This window comes from Chiloscyllium punctatum, chromosome 31, assembly GCF_047496795.1.
Source record: "Chiloscyllium punctatum isolate Juve2018m chromosome 31, sChiPun1.3, whole genome shotgun sequence".
NCBI classification, from domain to species: Eukaryota; Metazoa; Chordata; class Chondrichthyes; order Orectolobiformes; family Hemiscylliidae; genus Chiloscyllium; species Chiloscyllium punctatum.
This window is the reverse complement of record NC_092769.1, coordinates 32745805-32757153: the sequence shown is the minus strand read 5'-3', so window position 1 is coordinate 32757153 and position 11349 is coordinate 32745805. Positions and strand designations below refer to the sequence as shown.

Here is an 11349-nt window from a genome sequence, read left to right as displayed (position 1 = left end):
GAGAAACTCAGCAGTTCTGAGGGCATCGGTGAAGAGAAACACAATGTTACATTTCAATTTCAGTGACTCTTCGTCTGAACGGACAAATGGTCATGAGACTTGGAGCTTCCAATGTTTTATTCCCCTCAGAGATGCTGCTGGACCTGCCGTTCTCCAGCACTGTGCTTTCTATAGTGAACTTTAGTATTTTTCCGATCTGTTTTGTAAATAAGTGAAAGGTTAATTGTAAATATGAGCGTGGTGTCCACACTTGAGTTACACAAGCACGTCTCAGTTTAAAAACAAGATTTAACTCACAATAATATTCCATCTCAAAATTAGCCAAGTTACACCAGTAATAAAGCTCATCCACCCAATCAGGCACTTCAGTACAATAGGGAGGCATGGTAGCACAGTGGTTAGCACTGCTGCCTCACAGCGCCAGAGACCCGGGTTCAATTCCCACCTCGGGCAACTGTCTGTCTGGAGTTTGCACGTTCTCCCCGTGTCTGCGTGGGTTTCCTCCGGGTGCTCCGGTTTCCTCCCACAGTCCAAAGATGTGCAGGTCAGGTGAATTGGCCATGCTAAATTGCCCATAGGGGTAGATATAGGGGTATGGGTGGGTTGCGCTTCGGCGGGGCGGTGTGGACTTGTTGGGCCGAAGGGCCTGTTTCCACACTGTAAGTAATCTAATCCTGCAGTGTTGCACACAGCCACCTTTACCAGAGAATAATCACATGTCACAAAATTGAAGGCCAAGAGCATGTCTCTTTAAAGGAGCTGAAGTCAAACTCAATTTTTGGACTGATTTATATTAAACCTGATTGAACATTTAAATCTCAGAGCATAATCTTTGTTTTTTAAACATCCCACATCTTAATAAAAGTTTAGTTCAGTCTGATACATAGAGCCAAAGGTCAAGCAAACATCACACTTTCCATTCACTCCTACAAAGGGCTGACATCACATTTCTTCAGGATTTAAACTATTTTATAAATTGTTTGTAAACTCATTTGTCACGTTAAAGAACTGGATAATAAATGTCATTGCATACAATAAGAGTGAAGCCTGTGAGAGAAGATTTAGCTTTGGGGGGCAGTGTATGCACTTTCTAAATTCTGGGAGCACTTCGGAAGACTGCTCCCAGATGGTGATAGTGAACATATCTGGAATGCACTGTTTAGATTTGGGAATCCACAGGAGACAACTGTGGTTTCACTAATACTTGGCTTGCGTTGTTGGTGTACAGTAAGCAATTCATAAAGTTACTTATGTATTGTTGTTGACTACCTGAATGGTATTCAAATCTGTCAGGTTGCCTTCAATAGTGTCAATGCATCTATTGTAAATGTTTTACAATATTCCAGAACTGCCCAGTGCTTGGCAAATTCAGGGGGGACAAAAAAAATCACATTGAGTAATTTGAAATTAAGAATCCAAGAGGACGTAACCACTGAAGTATTCGATTCAAATAGATAAATGGAGTGCTCACATTTAAAATATTTTTATCCATAGGAATGGATGGACTGACAGAATTGGGATCAAGTTCCTCGCTGGGGAGTGTGAAATGTGCTTTGATAAAGTCACCTGCATTTACTGACAATAATTTGGCAAGCTCGGAAATTTAAGAAACAATACAAGCTTCATTGCTGCTCCAGTTGGGTCCCAAGCTCTGTGAAAAAAAATAACAATGTTCAGGTTTATTGCATACACTCTGAAACACGTGTTTCTTCTACAGATCCTGCAAGTTTCCCCAATGAGCATAGTCCATCCAAATGATGTTCCTAACTTTGGCCAACTCATTTCTTTCTGAGCCTCTATAACCTGAAGAATGACCAGAAGCAATTACTCCACATATGTGGGAACATTACAAACGAGGATTTTTTTTCCTTCAGAATAGACTTCCATATATTCAGTGCCCAGAACAGATAAAAAGCTTGTTACCTTTTATAGAGCAATGATTCAGTGGGAGTAAAACGCCAACCTTTTCTTGCTGAACAATCACGCTGCCTAAATTTTAAACATGAACACTTCTTAATAGTTCACCAGATCCTAACGAAATATTTTGTGCAAAACAAATCAGATGATACATAGTTATTCAGATAATAAAACAAGTTTGTTCATTGAAGAACCCAGAGGAAAAGGTCATGCAACAATATGAGTTTGATATACCTCAATCATCATTTCAGGTGCATTCTCTGCATAAATTCTCCTTTTCCTCCTCGAAGTATTTAACTTCTTGAATAACTGAGAGCATGAAATCATAGTTATACAACACAAAATCAGACCCTTCAGTCCAACCTGGCCATGCTGACCAGATATCCAAAATTAATCTAGTCCCATTTGCGAGCATTTGTTCCATATCCATCTTAAACCCTTTCTACTGATAATCAGTTTATTTTACTTTATCAGCACTTGAAATACTGACATTTTATTCTCCTAACATTGGTTAAAGAAATCATAAGTTCATTCATCCAAGTTAATTTTGTAATCTTTCACAAAGAAACAAGTGAGAACAACATATAGCTGAGTGCAAAACAAAATTCTACAGCTGCCCGATATCTGGGAACACTCTACAACTGAGGCACTGATACTGCACAAGTTTGTCAGCACAGTTTCAATTACTGACAATAATTTAGACTTCACACAGTTAAGGTAAATGTGAGATATCTGAATTTCATGAATTGGTTCCTATGGTCATCACTTTCTCCTTTGATCAACAAAAAATATTCTTGGTTTAATCTTCTCCAAGTGCAATAGGAACCAATTCAGAGTCGAAAAGTGTCATGCTGGAAAAGCACAGCAAGTCAGGCAGCATCCGAGAAGCAGGAGAGTTGATGTTTCGGGCATAAGCCCTTCATCAGGAATCACAGGCTTCAGAAAAATAACTGGCATAGACTTATGCCAATACATATGTAGAAGGGTCAGAGCATGTTACTATCAGATGAGAGACTAATTTCAGATTTGGTACCATTCAGTGCAACATTTCAGTATGATACTTACATATGTTCCTAAAAGAGAAGTTGTCTAAAACTACAAGCTCTAGATGATTATACGATTAAACCTGGAAATAAAGCTGGTGAACAAGAATGGCAAAGTGAAGTCCCATCAGTATCGCCTCGGGCAGTGTCAAGTACGAATTTGACAACACAGTTGCCACTTTGGTGTAACCTGCAGTCTGGCCAAATTGCAGCAAAAATCTGTTCAATTTTATCTGCAAACTATTGAATGCAAAATTCTCCTTGCACACTAATGAGGCAGCATTTAGGGATGTCATTTTTAAAATATATTATTTTCAAAGTTCCTCACAATTAAGAGTGATCACTTGGTGCTGTCTGCATAACACAGTCCGAAAAGGAACTCACAAAAAAAAATTATAACCCCAATTCAGAGTCATTAATTCATTGATATTGCATGGGTCCAGCATTTATAAGTAATCAGTTTTAAAAATAAATACAGATACATTTACTAACTATATTGGAGTACAGTCAAATTTCTTACTGAACAGTGACAGGATTGGACAGAGTCTGCATGGATTTAAGAGAGGGGAATCATACTTAGCAAATTTAATGAAATAATCTACAGAGTCAAATATTAAAGAAAGAATTTGCAGGATATTTAGAAAAGCTTATCATAAAACATGGTAGACTGGGTTTTGTGAAAGAGAAACTATATTTGACAAATTTATGACAGTTCATTGAGGAGATAACAAGCAGGGCTGATAAAGGGCAATCCAATGATGTTCTGTATTTGGATTTTAAAAATGTAAATGATAAGGTGCTACATAAAAGTTAATTGCACAATTTAGGAGCTCATGGTATCAGCGTAATGTATTCGTATGGACTGAGGATTGGTTAACAACACTGGCTGTTGCTGAGTCCTCACTTGGAATACTGTATACAATGTTAGCTCCCATATTTAATAAAGAATAAACTAACATCGGAGACCATTCAAGAAAGATTCAGTTAGCTGCTTTGAGGACGAAAGGGTTGACCTATCAAGAATAGATAAGCAGGAGTGATCTTATGGAAACAAGATTCTGAGGAGCTGGACATGGTAGATGTTGACTAGATCTTTTAGCACCAGTGAAGTCTCAAACCAGGGGACATTACATAAGGGAAAATTCATTTTCGGAAAAGTAAAGAATTTTTTTTCTCAGTGAATGGCTAGAATTTTCTCGCCCAAAAAATTGTGAAAGTTAAATGTGGGAGGGGAATGGTTGGGTTATTCTTCGGAGGGTTGTTCTGGCTTGTTAGGCTGAAGGGCCTGTTTCCACAATGTAGGGAATCTGTGATTCTATCTCAAATTATTTTAAAAGAGGGCAGATATACTTTTGAAATATTGAGCAGTTGAGGGCTATGCGGATCAAGCATAAAAGAGGTGTTGAGGTCTGGGTTGGCCAAGCCATGATCTGATCGAATGGGGGAACAAGCTGAAGGGAATGAGTGCCCTACTCCTATTCCGATTCCTTGAACCTCCGTTTCATGTTTTTTTGTTTGCAAAGAAGAGTGTGATACAATGTGCTAAAGATCTCAGATGTTGTGAAAAGCAGTGAAAATGGGATGTTTATGTACTGATTCAGATGGTATTGATTCATCAATCACAGCTATACAGTCACGAGTAGGAAGGCCATTCCCTCCATGAATAAAGGAAATCTACTGCAGAGCTCACACAAAGGGAATTCTTACCCTCAGTAAACTCTCCCATCACATTACCCAACATATCAGCAAAAGCAGGACGCACTGCGCATTCTCTAGCCAACAAAGTGACCCGCGGGTGATTGATGTCAGCTCCGGACCAATGAAAGGTCGGTGGGCGGATCTGGAGGACCTCGCGTGATGTTGGTCCTCCAACCAATCAAAGTGAATAAAGGGCGGAGCTAAACTAAACCATGTGATCAACCTCACGCGCAGCGCAGAGTCGCTGTAATGAATGTTCGGGAAGTTATGGAGAGAAAGGATACGGTAAGGAAAGAAATAAACAGGGAAACGGGAGAAAAACTGTGTTGCTATGAGCGGAGAAGTTTTACAAACAAATTGTGTTCGTCGTAAAACACATTTGAACGTCCCAGTCCCGTGTTTGCAGTAAATGGGGAATGGCCTCAGCGCGACTGCAGACCTGAGTGAGCGCCGCCATCTTTATTCGGGACAACGATTCACTGGACACGTGAGGAGCCGCCATCTTTCTAGGGGGCAAGATGCAGCCAGGCGCATGTGCAGCCTTTCTCTAGTTCAGAGTCGTTGGGATCATAGCAGCCAATCCTGCTCTGATTCAGCTCTGGGCACCCTCATAACCACTTTGTCAATATCGAGTCTCGAACCATGGGTGTATTTTTGGTCTGTTTACTACTGTATTATTACTTTTATAGACCCTTTGTAAATGAGTTTTTCACTGCTGCCCAGCCCATGACCATGTACTGCTCTATTATCAAATTACTTTTTTCTTGAATATTTTTGACAGTCAAGAATTCTTTTTTCCAACAAGCAAGTGTATTTTCCTTCCATTTTTGATTATCAAATTCTGCACCATTTTCATTCCCTTTAATCCATTTTGCACTCCCTGAAACATCAACTGTGTTTCTCCTTCCACAGATACCAGTGATTAATGCCAAAGCCCTGTTGCTTGTGGAGAGGGTGATGTTTGACTTTCTTGTACAGCTGCAGTTTGTGTGGTGAAGGTGCTCCCACAATGTGGTTGGGTAAGTGGCATTATAGATTGTTCATTCAGCAACAGTGATGATTTGAAAATAATGTCCAAATCAACAACAATTTGTATTTTTATTATGATGCTTATAATTTCACAAAAATGCTCGAGAACTTTAGACATAAGGCCAGAGATGGAGATATTAGGTCAGGTGACCAAAAGCATTGCCAAAAAGCAGGTTTTGAGGGATGTCTTAAAGGTGGAAAGCAGACCTGAGAGGTTTTGGTTGTGAATTTCAGACCATGCTGCTTCAGCAACTGTAGAAACAGCTACACAGGTGAAGTAATGAATTAACAAATGGTTGGGAGTCTCAAAGAAAATAGGTTGTCGAGGTCTCAAAGTGTGTGTGGTGCAGGGATTATTATAGTCAGGAATTAAATCAAGTGTGAGAATTTTAAATTGAGGGATATTGGCCAGGTTAGACTAGATTGGGTTGGGGTATCTGATCAGCATGAATGGGTTGGACCGAAGGGTCTGTTTCCTTGCAGTACCTCTCTATGGCTGTATGCTGTTGTTTATAATTAGGAGCCTTTTGATGAATCAACAAGCAGAGATTTAGACTTTCTTGATATTACAGGGAGGTTGAATGTGGGAAGCTGGCCCTGAGTGTGTTTGGATAATGAAGTCTGGAGATAACACACGATGGATGAGAGATTTCATAAATGAGCTGAGATGAGGGTGGAATCAGCTAGAATTAGTGATCTTGGAGTGGGACTGGGCTGTCACCCTCACCTCGCCTCTGGGATTCAGTTAGTTGTCAGGTTGTGAATTAGGGCGGTAACACAATCGGGAGCTGAGTGGCCCTGGTGGAGCCTAAAATGAGTGTCACTCAGCTGACTGTTGCTGAGCAGTTGCTGCTTGGTAGCCCTGTTGATGACATCTTCCATCACTTTACTGCTGATCGAGTGTGGACTGATAGATGGAAATTGGCTGGGTTGGATTGCCCTCTGTTTTTGCGTTGAACATCCCTGGGCAATGTTCCACATTGTCGATAGGTGCCAGTGCTGGAGTGGTACTTGGCTTGGTGGGTGTCCGGTTCTGGAGCACAAGCCATCAGTATTATTGCCAGAATATTTGCAGGGCCTGTAGCCTTTGCACTACTGAACCATTTCTTGACGTTATTCAAACTGAATCAAACTGGCTTAAAACTCACATCTGTGATGTTATAAACCACTGGAGAAGGCTAAGATGGACCATCCCACTTTGCACTTCTGGCTGAAGATTGCAGCAAATGCTGTCACCTTATCTGGTGCATGGATGAGTGAGGCCCCTCCATCAGTAAGGGTGGGGATATCTGTGATGCTTCCTCCAGTGAGTTGTTTAATTATCCATCACCGTTCACAACTGGGTGTGGCAGAACTGCAGAGCTCCGATCTGTTCCATTGGATGTAAGATCACTTAGCTCTATCATTTGCTGCTGATGCTGTTTGATGTGCAAATAGTCCTGTTTGATAGCTTCAACAGGTTGGCACTTCATTTTTAGGTCTGCCTGGTGCTGCTCATGGCATGCCCTCCTTTCCTGTCCATTGTGATGGGAAGTGCAGGATTTACAAACCCATGAGATTACAGATTGTGCTGGAGAACAGTTATGCTGCTGTTGATGTCCCACAGTGCCTCATAGATACCCAGTTTGAGATCCTACATCTCTTCAAAGTCTGTCCCATTTAGAACAGTGATAGTGCCACTCAACGCAATGGAGGTTTTTCTCAACTTTAAGGCAAGACTTGTGACTCCAAAAGGAATGTGTGATGGTCGCTCGTACTGATACTGTCATGGCCAGATGCATCTGCCGCTGGTCAATTTATAACAATGAGATCAAGTATGTTTTACACTCTTGTTGGTTCCCTCACACCCGCTGTAGACTCAGTTGAGCAGCTATATCCTTTCGGACCTGGCCAGCTCAGTCAGTAATTCTGTTGCAGAGCTAGTCTCGATTGTGGACATTGAAATCCTGTACCCAGAGTAAGTTTGACTCCATTTTATTGCCTCAGTGCTTCCTCCAAATGTTGTTCAACATGAAGCAGAAGTGATTCATCAGCCAAGGGAGGCCGGGACATGGTAATCAACAGAAGCCATGAGACTTCCTGGTCTCCGGAGTCAATGCTGAGTACTCCGAGGGCAAATCCTCCCTGTCTGTACACCACTGTGCCACCAACTCTGCCTGATCTGTCCTGCTGGTGGGACAGGACATATCCAGAGATTTCAGGAGAAAGTGAAGACTGCAGATGCTGGAGATCAGAGTCAAGAGTCTGGTGCTGGAAAAGCACAACAGGTCAGGCTGATGAAGGGCTTAGGCTCGAAACGTCGATTCTCCTTCTCCTCGGAATGCGCCTGACCTGTTGTGCTTTTCCAGCACCACACTCCCGGTATCTAGGGATGGTGATGGTGGTGTCTGGTCATTGTCTGTATGGGATGATTCCGTGAGTATGACTATGTCAGGCTGTTCCTTGACTAGTCTGTGAGACAGCTCTCCACATTTTGGCACCAAAAACCATATCTTAGTGAGGAGAACGTTGCACCTTCGAGAGGGCTGATTCTGTGGTTGTAATTTCTGGTGCCTTGTTAGTTGCCAACTGGTCCATCCAGTTTCATTCCTGGATTGAGACTTTGCAGTGATTAATACAGTGAGTAGCTGGCTGGGCCGCTCTCAGGTTGGCAGGATTTGTTTCGCCATTGACAATGGTTTCATGGAGATCAGGAGATTCCTAATACGTTGTTTTTTCTTGAATTCAGATTCCACCATCTGCCAAGATGGGATTCGAACCAGGACTTCAGTCGTTTGTTTAAATATTCTGGATAAAACCTAAATACATCAGGTTTGTTCACTCATTTTAAATATCACTAACCCTGGTTTTGTTTCTTTGTAAAACACTGCCCATCATCCTGTCTCCTCCATCCTCCCCTCCAACAACGAGTGAGGATCACATGGAGTTTCTCTGTCACTAAGACTGAGGTAATCCGATCTGCTGTTTCTCTCCCTCCCACTAGCCCACTGAGCCCAACTGCCTCACGTGGTGTTCCTGGTTTTTGTCCTAAACCTCCATCTTTCTCCAGTGTCTTGTCAAGCCTTATCAGAGCTCACCTTGACCCTTTACCCTAATCTCGTTAAACTCACTTTCCAACTCTCTTTCCTCCACTGCCGCCTCATCACTCCCCTTCGCCAATTCATCGATATTGTTCCTTGTTCTGTCTGTTGGTCTTTTCTGGTTGTGTCCTTCTCTCCCATTCTGTGAAAAACTAATATTTGACCTCACCGCTGTTGGAAAATCCTGCTCCGTCTCCACTCTCCCTTTCCTTTCTGAATTCCTTGCATTTGGTGTCCCTCAACGATCTATCCTTGGTCTCTCCTGTATCTCACGTACATAGTGCCAGGAGGTGATATCATCCAAAAACACTGTGTTCGGTTTCACATGTACACTGACGATGCCCAGCTCTCCCTCCCCATCATCCCTCTCCATTACTCCACTGTTACTCAGTTATCAAACTGCTTACCACGCTCCCACTACTCGATTAGCTGCTGTTTCCTCCAATGAAACATTGTCACGGTTAAACTTATTGCCTTACCTTTACCTTTCTGCTGAGCCCCTCCCTCCCACTGGGAACTCTCTGAGGGAGAATGACACTCTTCACAATATTGCTGTTATATCTGACCTCAAAATGACCTTTTGATCATACATCCACACCATCACAACATCAGGAATTCCAATCTCTTAAACGTTGCTTTTCTCCACCTCGCCCCAGCTCCATTGCTACTAAAACCCCGTACCCGCGTCTGTGTCGCCTTAAACTTGAATCCAAAACAGAACCCTTGATTCCGTGACTAAAAATCTGGTTTCAGACTCCCCTCTCAGTATTTACCCTCAGACACATCCCCTCTGTATTTATCCTGCCAAACCCCTTAAGAATCCCATCTGTCTCAATGAGATCACCTCTCTTTCTCCAAAATCCAGTGAGTAGAGTCCCAACCTTTTCAGCCTTTATTTAAAAGATAATCCCTCCAAACCAGGGATCATCTCATTGAATCTTCCCTGAAATGCCCCCAATAAAGTGACACATTTCCTTATCTAAAGGGACCAAAACTGCTCTCATTTCTGCAGATATGGTGGTCTCACCAGCACTCCTACACGTTACTCTCAGGTATATACTCCAAACTCTAATACTGAAAACTTTTGAAACAAAACATTCGATTCCCGTTCCTGATTCCCTGTTGTAACTGTGTGGTAGCTTTCTGTGTTTCCTGAACAATTACCCCGGTCCCTTTGTGGTGCAGCTTTCTACAGTTTCCACCATTTAAATAGTACTTTGTTCTTTATTATCTCCTCCAAAATGAGCAACTTCCCATTTTTCCCAAGTTACTCCCCATCTGGCAACTTGTTGCCCCCTTCTCCTGTGCATCTCTCTCTTTTCATAATCCTCTTAGACCTTTCCGGTTATGCCTTTTCTAGGAGATATCCCCCCTTCCCATTCTTCCGAACATTTACTGGGAGCATGGGCAATGGGAAGCAGGCAGAGTTGCCATCTTTTTAGCGATATGCTTTGGAGTGATTGGGAGGATCTTCCTACCCATTGGTCAGGATGGAGACAACTTGCCCATCGTTAGGCATTAGCCTTTCACACCCATGTCTTATTGATGAGGCAGAGCGGCAGCACGGAATGAAAGAAACGAAAGTCATTCTTGTTCCCCATATCCCACTGACGCTTGGATCATTTTCTCCAATGTGTCAAAGAACAGCTGTGTTCAGTCACATGAGATCTCAAGTTGGAATCTCCTAGAAACACACAGATTTCCCTCTGAGTTGACTGCTGATGTCCTCAAGGGTAATATGTACAGTAATCCTGGGCCACGAGGAGGGGATGGTGTGGGTTTCTAACTTGAACTGATAGTGACAGATTTTATAAACTTGTATTACAGGATATTACAGGTGGACATTCAGATGGTAATCTCAGTTAATGTTTTGCCAAACTCTGATTGAATTACTCAGTATATCAGGATCTGGATATTCGCATTGTGTGTGTGAGTATTGTGTTCCAGATCAATCCCATTTGCTGCTTAAAAATTCTCCTTGGAATCATCGCATTCTCTCAAAAGGTCTCCACAAACCTTCAATGTGTCATGTAATCCTTTTATGATGACCTGATGAGTGTAAGGTTTATTACTCGAATGTGTAATTTTTGTATAAGGATGTCTCGGAGAGGGAGCAGAATATTCTTAAAGGGGAGAATAACCATTTTGAAGGGAGGCTGTTGTTTATTGGTATCAATGACATAGGAATAGAAGAGTTCACATTGTTGGATCATTGGAATTTCTTGTGGGGTAGAATTGACCTCCATCAGAAGGATGGATTGTACTGGCACTGGAAGGGAACAGTTGCTAGTGCTATTCAGGAGGCATTAAACCAGTGAAGGAATGTGGGTAAACCCAGAGAGAGAGTGAGGGAAGAGCTCAGTCTGAGGCTGGTACAGTTCAGACGTCAAACAGTCAAGGCAGGCAAAGGCATGGCAGAGAACGAGGTAGGACTGAGCAGTTACCCTGCATTTATTTCAATGCAGGAGGCCCGATAGGTCAGGCAGATGAGCTCAAGGCATAGTTTTGAACATGGCACTGGGATATTATCGCAATTACAGAGGCATGACTCAGGGATAGATAGGGCTAGCACCTTAATGTTC

The 11349-nt window shown here is 42.3% G+C and overlaps 1 long non-coding RNA gene across 1 annotated transcript; it reads left to right on the top strand.

Moving 5' to 3' along the window:
• The first annotated feature begins 4876 nt into the window (after positions 1-4876).
• Positions 4877-8491, top strand: LOC140456809 (uncharacterized). Its single transcript, XR_011953145.1, has 3 exons — positions 4877-4943; positions 5571-5677; positions 8416-8491. It is a non-coding gene; the product is annotated as an uncharacterized lncRNA (long non-coding RNA).
• Positions 8492-11349: the final 2858 nt, after the last annotated feature.